Source organism: Arvicanthis niloticus, chromosome 9 (assembly GCF_011762505.2).
Source record: "Arvicanthis niloticus isolate mArvNil1 chromosome 9, mArvNil1.pat.X, whole genome shotgun sequence".
NCBI classification, from domain to species: Eukaryota; Metazoa; Chordata; class Mammalia; order Rodentia; family Muridae; genus Arvicanthis; species Arvicanthis niloticus.
The window spans coordinates 12048401-12058400 of NC_047666.1; the positions used below are offsets into that span (position 1 = coordinate 12048401).

General features: G+C 45.7%; 1 protein-coding gene across 2 annotated transcripts in view; it reads left to right on the forward strand.

The window, feature by feature from the left end:
- Positions 1 to 7917: 7917 nt before the first annotated feature.
- Cd8a (CD8 subunit alpha) overlaps positions 7918 to 10000 on the forward strand; it is a 24799-nt gene continuing 22716 nt past the window's right edge. For both annotated transcript variants that reach the window (XM_076939899.1, XM_076939898.1), the window contains exon 1: positions 7918 to 8055. The gene's annotated coding sequence lies outside the window, so the exon portion shown is untranslated. The remainder of the gene's footprint in view (positions 8056 to 10000) is intronic.

Consider the following 10000-nt stretch of genomic DNA (forward strand, 5'->3'; position numbering starts at 1 on the left):
GGATCCATCGTCTCAACATCGGGGCTGCGTGGCCATATGCCTGACACCTCTAATTTGGGGGGGAGGGGGTATTGTTGTTTTGCGTTTTTGTTGTTTTAAGGAGATTGTTGTTTATATTTGCTTTTATATTTTGTTGTTGTTTTGTCTGTTGTCCTTTTGAAACTGGGCCTCCTGTAGTCCTGGACAACAACTTTCTATGTAGTCTTGAATGTCATTGAACTGCTGATGCCTCCATCCAATGTCCTTCGTCCTCTGTCCTCCACCTTCCAAGTGCCGTTTAAAGGAGCATAGCACCATACCCGACAGTTCTGGTTTGAGACAACCTGTTCCTTGTGTTCGACCGAGCTCTCTTCCTTGGGAATCTTGGTACTAGTTAAAATATACTTCTTTGGGTCACCTTCCTGCCCACGTTTCCCAGTGCATGGATCAGTGGTACAACGTGGGCAGACAGAGCCTGCAGGGCCCTAGGGCTTGGCCTTGCTCACAGGCACTTAGCAAAAAGACTTCTCAGTGTCCTCCTCAGCAGCCTAAGCCACAGTTTGTAGAAGCCCACAGGCGTTTTCCTGTCATGTGGACAGTGTTCCTAAGTCTTAATGTAGGAGACCAAGCAAAGAAACCAAGCAAACTGCCATATAAAGGTCTTCACGATCCCAACTGAGTGAGCCAGAGCCTGCCTCTGTGCACGTGCCTTAGCTCACCAAGGCCTCATACCTGTGCTCACGATCACAACTGCAGATCAAGTGTGCCCTCATGTCTGTCTCATTGTGTGAGGCAGTGGCTGCTGGGTCAGTGCGTGCTCAGCAGAGCACAGAGTGCACTCAGCTGAGCTATGGGCTCCGCCTGACTGCTCAGCCACCGCTCGGGGCTGTGTGGCTTGAGATGACTGGGGGCCACGTCTGGTGACTTGTGCCTCGGTGGCATGGCATTGGGATGGGATTGGGACTCTGGGATGGCTTGTGAGCAGTCTGAGAGCTCAACATGTGACTCTCTCGTGGATGATTTCTGGGATGAACCTGAGTCAGAGTTGGCTGAAGTCTCAACGGAGATTTGTGGGTGGTTGGTGTAAAGACAAGAGGGGAAGAATTGAGTTGGTGTGGATTGGGGGTGGAGGCCCACCTTCCCCCACACTCCCCTCCCCAGCACCTCCAGCATCCTGTAAGCCTCAAGCTGGCTCTGGGCTGCATATGACCCACGTGCTCCACCCTCACTCTTACCACAGGCTTCTGCCACCGTTAGGGAACACAATGGGAAACTCGAGCATCACAAAGCTCTGCCTGCCTTCAAGCCTGAACAAGAGAAGGGGAGTCCAAGCTGACCCTTCCTCATCTAGCACCCACCCTGAAGCCACACTGCTGCTTAAATTCAGACATGCACAAGTAGAATGATTTCCGTAGGCAAGGAGGCCTGGGTGGAAGAACTTCTATGGGTTTTCCATCCCATGCCCGGTGATCTGCTTTGTGATATAGGGGCCAACAGAGACAAGAACAAAGGCTGTGCTCGGAGAAGAGCCATGGTCTCCTGGGCCAGGAAGCCTGACAGCTTACCCAATTCTCAAAGGAGCCATCATGGAGAGGCAATAAGTTTGTCTGACTTTTAGCTAAAGAATTTGAGAGTGAGCATGTCTGCACACAAGCTGAGTGAATCAAGCGAGGGCAGGGTGGGGTCCAGGGACAGTTTTCCCATAACTATTTCTGACTATCATGCACACTGGGTCCTCAGTGAAACAGCTAGATTTCAGCTTGGCCAGTCTTGGATGTTAATTTCAAACATGCCTACTTTCCTCTCCTTTTAAGATGCCATGTCCATCAAGATCTTGTGTGTGTGTGTGTGTGTGTGTGTGTGTGTGTGTGTGTGTGTATGCATGTATGTGTGTGTGTTTGTAAGAAAAGAAGGGTGATTCTCAGATTCAAATTTTTCTTGCTATGACCTCTGTCTACACCAAATCTCTTTGTTTTGTTTTGAGACTACGTGACCCAGGTTGTTGTCAACTGGTGATTATTCTGCCTTTTGTACCCTGAGCACCTGTACCCCCCCCACCCCATCCTGAGGAGCTCATTTCAAAGCAGGAGTTGTGACCTGGGCCCAGATAAGAATATATTTTCTAAACTGGGCAGTGGTGGTGCACATCTTTAATCCCAGCATCCGTGAGGCAGAGGCAGGAGGATCCATGATTTTGAGGCTAGCCTGGACTACAGAGTGAGTTCTAGGGCAGCCAGGGCTACATAGAGAAACCCTGTCAACAACAACAGCAGAACACCTTTTCTAGACAGGTGTACAGTTATATACTTGTAATCCTTCTAGTCCCAGCACTCAGGACCTGGAGGCAGGAGGATCAGGAATTATGAGCCAGCCTGGGATATACAGCAAGTTCCAGGACAGCCTGGTTAACATAGTGACACCTTGTCTCAAACAAATTTGGGGGACAAATGAAAACTGTCATTGGCATACACATGTCACTTGGCAGGTAAAATGTTTTAAAAGGGTTAAAGCCAGCTGGGTGTATGGAGCATGCCTGCAACCCCAACACTTAGGAGGTAGAAGCAGGAGGATCAGAAGTTCCAAGGTCAACCTCAATTACATATGGAACAGGAGACAGGTTACAGTGTCTCAGAAGCTGCTTACTGTGACCAAGGCACTGCTGATGGTGGGAAGATACACACCAGCCATTTGGAAAAGAGCTGGTAACAATGTCTGTGACAAAAAGGTGTGGTCTAACTCAACTGCCCTGGGAATTAAGCCCCAATACAGGAAAAGCATCGTTCCATAAGAATAAACACAAAGATTACCAACCCAATATAATTTTGGAGGTGGTGCAAAGGTAACTGGTAATAATTCCAAGTTTGTCAAGAATAATGAAATAAGTGTTGGCTAGGTACACTCCAAAATATCATGAACTGCCAAAAGAATGACTGTAACAGAATAAATAGAGAGTCAGTGAGATGGCTCATTGCATATGGGTCCTAAGGCCTAAAGACCAAAGTTCAATCACTGGGACACACAATATGGAAGAAGAGAAACAAGTCCTGCAAGTTGTCCTCTGACATCCACAAGTGCTCTGTGGAGTGCACAAGTACATACATACCTGTGTGTGCGTGCACACACACCCATGAACAGACTAGATAGACAAATGATGGGTAGGTAGATAGATAGATAAATATATATAGATAGATAGATAAGACAGACAGATAATAAGTAGATGTTAGATGATAGATAGATAGATGGATAGATAGGTAGATGAGTAGATAGATAGATAGATAGATATCATGTATTTTTAAAAAATTAATTGGCAAGATTGCCAGGGTAGACGAGCTTCCAGTGGTTGGATCTATGCTTTTTTGACGTTGTGATAATGTACATTCAGTACAAACTAAACTTCTGAGTTTTAGATGTTGGTCTTTCCTTGGTTAGTAAGATGCAGCGTGACAACACTCTTCAAAAGCAGAGCAGCAAGAGCAAGCTGTGGCTCACAGTCGGCCACAGGTCGTCAGGGAAAGCAAACAGCGGTTCCCGACACACAGAGTTGTTGAACCAGGGTGCTTGGCGGGCTGGATAGAGTCGACGCCTCTTCAGCCTCGGGTATTTTCAAGTCAGGATAAGATTGGAGCGTAAGAGAGCCCCAAGGAACACCCGGGCAGGAAAAGTGGGATTTGGAAAACGTAAAATACAACCGTACTTTGATAAAGAACTTGGTCTCCCATAGGAAACAGAACCCTGAATACACAACCATGTGTCTAGAGTTCTTTGGAGAGGCAGATACCACCAGAGCAGGATACCCACCTCAAGACACACTATGTCTGAGTGAAAACAATTTCCTCTGTTAGAAAAGACTTAATTTCATTTAAACAGCAAGAGATATTTATTTTTAAATTATTCCTGATTTTATTTTCCTAAATTGACTTAAATTTTAATGCATTGAAAAAATTTAATGATGTTTTTGTTTCCTTTATATTCTCAAAATTCAGAGGTGGCTCACAAAGCCAGACACAAAGTAAGACGAGCACACAGAGCCAGGGACTGGCGAGGTGGCCTCCTGGCCTCCTGATTCTAGCCAAGCATTCCACCTTCTGAGTCACCCAGTTTTTGACAAGTGTCCACAAGAAGACGAAATGGGGAAGAATATTGTCTCTGATAAAGACTGTTAGGAAAACACCCCACACTAAAAGTCAGATCACAGCCGGCCTAGACGAAATCTGCCAGCGTCATCAAACTCCTAGACGAGAGCTCAGCAGGTAAGCCCCTTGACGCTGGTCTCGGTGACTTCTCAGCTATGACAACAAAGGCTCAGACAGTAACAGTGAAAAGAAATACAAAGGGCTGCACGCATCATGAACTCAGATGCCTCTGCACAAAGAATCACCAGCTGACTGAGAAGATGATGCAAGATGGCTCAGCAGGTAGAGGCTCCTGGCACCTAACGATGTGAGCCTCCAGGCCTGGACCTCATGTAAGGGCAGAAAGAAGAAAACCGTGCAAAGTTGCCCTCTAACTTCCACAGGAGCATGAGGACATGAGTACATGAGTGTACATGCGTGCGTGTGCACACACACACACACACACACACACAGATAGACATCAAACACAACCACACACTCTCTCACACATATATCTAACACAGAGACCCACACTCACAATAGTAAAAACAAAAACTTAAAAATATAATAAAATAATAAAGCAGGACCCTATACTGACATTGCTTAAACAATATAAAAACGACTAAAAGCGTGTGGAAAAGCAATCGCATCACTGATAATCAGAGAGAAATGAAAATCCATGCAGTGTTATCTCATACATTAAGGATGGCCACTATCAATACAGACAAGTATTGCTGATCATGGAAAGAACGGGACCTCAAATGCACTGTTGGCGGTGGCTGCTGCAGCCACCGTAGAAGCTGGCTTAAACACGGAGGGTCTTAGAAAAAAGAGGAGCAGCAGGGTGACTCTGTTGGCAGGACCACTTGCTGTCAAGCCTAAGAACTGGAGTTTGATTCCTGCTCCTACACGGTAGAAGGAGACAAGCATCGAAAGCTGCCCTCTGACCGCCACATACGTGTGCAAGTGCATGCACACACCCAAACACATAAACGTGTTCCTTTAAATTTTTCAAAGGGACTGGAGAGATGGTTCAGTGGTTAAGCACAGACTGCTCTGCCAGGAAACCCACTGGGCAGCTTACAACCAGTGATGTAATTCCAGCTCCAGGTGATCCAACACCCCTTTCTGACCTCCCAGGGCAGCCGCACTCACACGCACGTACCCTGACAGAAACACATTCACATAACTGGAAATCATAAAACAAAAATTTTTATTCAAAACTATAAATAAGCTAAAAAGGAGATTTACCATGTGGCATAGGAATCCCTCTTCTAGTCTCTGGTGAGCATGGCAGCTCCACCCACAATGATCAAGATACGGAAACAACCTACGTGTCAGTGGATTAGGAAAATATAGTATATGTAACACATAGTGGACTGTTACTGCACTGTGAAAAGAAAGAGCCCTGTTTGCCGTAACAAGGATGGGCTTGGAGGACATTATTCTAAGAAAACTAGTCAGGGAAGGAAAAATAATGCACAATCTCACTTGGATGTGGCATCAAAAAAAACAAAAGCTCAGTTCTCAAAGAGAGATAAGGAAATGGTGGTTAGCACAGTGGGGAGGAAATGGGGCCATGTCTGTCAAAGGACACCGATTACCAGCCTCGGAGGAGGAACCGCTCTGGGGACTGGAGTTAAGTGAATCGTATTGTTTGGGAGATTTTTAATAGCTCCTGTCAAGAAAACGCTAAGGATGTGGGGTGGCACATACTCAATCTTCCTGGGTAACCAATGACTATCTGTGTGTCTGTTGTAGCGCTGTGCTGTAGTTGTCACATTTACACACACACTTTGTTAAAAGCCAAGCCCCCGAGCATGTACCCACAGGCACATGGAGGGAGCATCCTTTCCCAGTATGCATTTTGTTGCTTTACAGATGTAGCTAACCTTTTCAAGTTGTGACATGACATCATCATCCGCAAAGTTCATACTCAAAAACTGCACAATTGACCTACCCGAAAAAAAAAAATTAAAAAAAAAACTTAAAAATTTTAAGTAAATGTACTATTTTGAGTTGGAGCACATTCACAGTTACCCTTGGCTGCACGTGGCTTTTGGGCTGTAGGTCAGACATACCTACGTAAAAGCAATCATTTAGTGGAGACTTATCCAGAGGGAAAACAAACCAGAAGTTTTGGGGTGTGCATACTGACAGGGTGTTACTTGTACCTATTATGACCCATCCTCTCCTGATTTGTTATGGTTGCAACAATGTGCTTTTTTGTTTGTGTTTTGTTTGTTTTTGTTTTTGTTTTTTAATTTCAGAGCAGATGGGAACAGAATTCAGGAAGGGTGTCTAGCATAGTCTGGGCACGTAAGAGGTGCTTAATAAACATCCATTCAATTAAACATATATTTAAAAAAAAAAGAATATGCCACAAAGAGTATCAAGGGTCATTCAAACACTGCTGTTCAGGAGGGCAAATAAATGCAATAAACTAAAAGAAATCTATGACTTCTCCTCTTTCTTTTGAGACAAGGTCTCATGTGTCACAGCTGAGCTTAAAGTCACTATGTGCTGGGATCACAGGCACCGATAACCATGCCCCATTCACACAGTGCTGGGGAAGGAGCCCAGGGTGTGCTAGGTAACACCACCACCTGAGCTATAGACCCAGCCCCACAATGGGCTCTTAAACGTTCAAAATGAGTAGAAAATACTACACACCTAGGGGCTGTAGAGACGGCTCGGTGGTTAAGAGCACTTGCTGCTTCTCCAGAGGACAGAGATTGGTTTCCAGCACCCACATCAGCTGGCTCACAACCAAATGGAACTCTAGCTCCAGGGGATCTGCTGCCCTCTTCTGGCCTCCGTGGGTACCAATATACCCACCCACCCATACAAGCACACCACACACAGACATGGACACCGACACACACAAACACACAGACACAAACACATATACATAACACACACATTACATATCTGTATAAACTGAATCCTGAGGGTGGGGCAGAGGGCCAAGAAGGAGTTTATCTGCATGTGAGAATATGCATTACAGAGCAAGCAGAAAGCATATGCCAAGACTTGCACTCTGATTGTTCTGGGGTTAGAAGAGGCCACAAAAGAGAGATGACTTTTCCTTTCATGTCCATGTAGTCCAGGTAGTTCTTTCAGTGTAGCAGAGTTATAGCTGGACATAACGACAAAGAAATCTTTGTTCTGGAAAAAAAAAAAAAAAAGTACCTACGTGTTTTTACGTGTAAAGTGCACAGTGAAAAGCATCACTGTGTTGAAAAGTCATATAAGCCAGCAGGGAGCACTTCTTCTTTGCTGGATAGCTTTCATAGAGCCAGAAGGTGCTGTGCAGTCGTCCGGAGAAGTATTGTTACCTACAATCTCACTCAGCTGCAGACCCTGTGAGCTATACTGCCAACCTGCTAGGCATGCTATACTCACCGGTGTAATGCTGGCACAGCATGATGCAGTAACCAGTTGGGTTTTAAGAATGAATGTAAGGCCTCTACAGTGGGGAATTCATGCCTGCTACTGTGAACATGGCGGCAAGCCCATGGCTGGAGATTCAGAGTTCTTAATGGGCTACTGCTGGGGTTTTTGCTCAGTACAGTTACTCTTTGTCTTGTTTTCATTGTCGAGAAGCACACACTGGTCTCAAAGTCCCATCACCTGGCCACACGACTACGGAGGAGTTGCTGTCTAGCTAGGGTGCAGGGGTGATCCCCTCTCTCCTGATGAAGCTCACAATGACCTCTTCGAGGAAGGAGTAGAGCTAGAAGGAAAACTCAGGTCCCCTTAACTGGCACCATGAAACACCTCCGAAGACCACACTTCCTCCCTGGTTCTCAAGGGTACATCAGCATGCTATAATGACACTTCCTAAAAGCCACCCGAAAATAGGGGTGCCTCAACCTGCTTTGTCTGCAGATTCATCAGAGCAAGAGGATGCTGTTCGGGATGGTTCCCTCCACAAGCTCCAGTGAGAGATGACTCCATTCAGGTAAGAGCTTTGGTTCAGGACCAACCATGCTTGTGTCTTCTCCTGGAGGGTGGACTGTGCAGTTACTCCTTGTTGCATGCCTTTGGAGATGACTGACAGACATGTGCTATGTCATGAAGCCTGCACAGCTGGGCCATGGCAGTAAAACGTGGGTGAAGGATAAACAAGAAGTGAGCAGAAGAACAACAGTCTGTTGTCAGGACAACAGTCCTTTCTGGAAGGCTCCTACAACTCCTGTTTAGCATATGCACCATTTAGACTCAAGTGAAAAAAGAGATAAATCACGTTTTCTTCCTGATATCGAGGGTACATTTTTTTCTTTTGGTTCCCTTTTACACACCTGGTATCTGGGGCAACTCATCACCAGTAGGAAAATGACCAGGCTCCAGCCCCAGCTTCCAGGTCTACCACAGAACCCAGGGCATCTGCCTGCCATGTTCTCCCACCTGGCATATGTCCAGGTACCTCCAGCCAGGGACAACATTGACTCTAGTACAATTGCAGAGACAGCAAGTCTGCCACAAGCCTCTGTCTCTGTCTGTGTGCCAGGGTTTGTTGTGACAATTAACAATTCAAATGGGGCAGATTAAAGTGACCAAAGAGTCCATTGTGCCCTAGACTCCCAAAGGAGTTTGAATGGCCTAAGAAGTGGTTGAGAGGGACCTTTGAGGAGAGAACAGTTTGCATCCCCAGAGTTGAGGGGAGTCAGGCAGAGCCTCTGTCCCCCAACCCCAAGCTCCCAGCTGCACACCTGCACCCTTTATTGTGGGGTTGCTATATAGGGCAGCTTTCTACCCTCCAACACCCCAAACCTCTGTGCTTGTTGGGGCAGAGGGAGCTAGCACAGAAAGGCAGACACACCCAGCACCTTATACAGTTCCCAGCCTCTTGCAAGTGTCCAGGCCATCCCAGGTCCTCTCTTCCCTCTCTGCTTTCTAGTTAGCTCTGCCCCACTGTCCTGTCACCTTCAAAGCTCACACTAGCTGCTTGAGCACTACGTAACCCAGCACAGCACACACACATCATGAGTGCACAACAAACAGCAACATCAAACAAGAACTGTTTAAAATAAAGGCAGAGAGGGTTTGATCCTTATTATCTGATAACTCATTTGGTTTGGGTTTTTTGAGACAAGATCTTATGTATCCCAGGTTGGCCCTGAACTAGGATGGCAGAGTTTCAGGCTTAGACCAACCACAGCCCATTTATAGAGCTCTCTTTTTCTTTTCTTTTTTCTCTTTTATTTTATTCTCTTCTTTTTCTCTCTTTTTTTCTTCTCTGCATTGTACCTACAGCTTCATACGGCAAGTGCTCTACCACTTAGCTGTATCCTTAACTTCAGAAAACTTTAAAAATTGATCTTGACAAATATAATATGATTCTACTTATAGAAGGTACTCAGAGGTCAAACTGCTGGAAACAAACAAACAAACAAACAAATACAGCCGGGCAGTGGTGGCACACACCTTTAATCCCAGCACTTGTGAGGCAGAGGCAGGCCAGCCTGGTCTACAGAGTGAGTTCCAGGACAGCCAAGGCTATACAGAGAAACCCTGTCTCGAAAAATAAAAAATAAAAAATAAATACAGCAGAGATCAGAACCCCCAGTCAGTGTTTGATAAGCTTGAATTTGTAGTTTAAGGAGTTGGAAATTATGAGAGACCATGTCTCAAAAAACACAAAAAGAAAAAGAAAGAAAAGGAAGTAAGGAAAGGTGGACCCTATTCCCAAGGAGCCACACCCAAGGTGATTCTTTGGCTTCCAAACACACACACATACAAACCCACACACAAAAGTGTGCAGAATAGACACACACATACAACCAAAAACCCTTCAACTTCTGTGAATGAAGAATGGTCAAATTCATGGGAAGGGAAAACAGAACAGTGGTTTCCGGGCCTTGTGGGGGTGGGGAGGGGAACCAAGTGCTGTTTAAAGTCTGGAG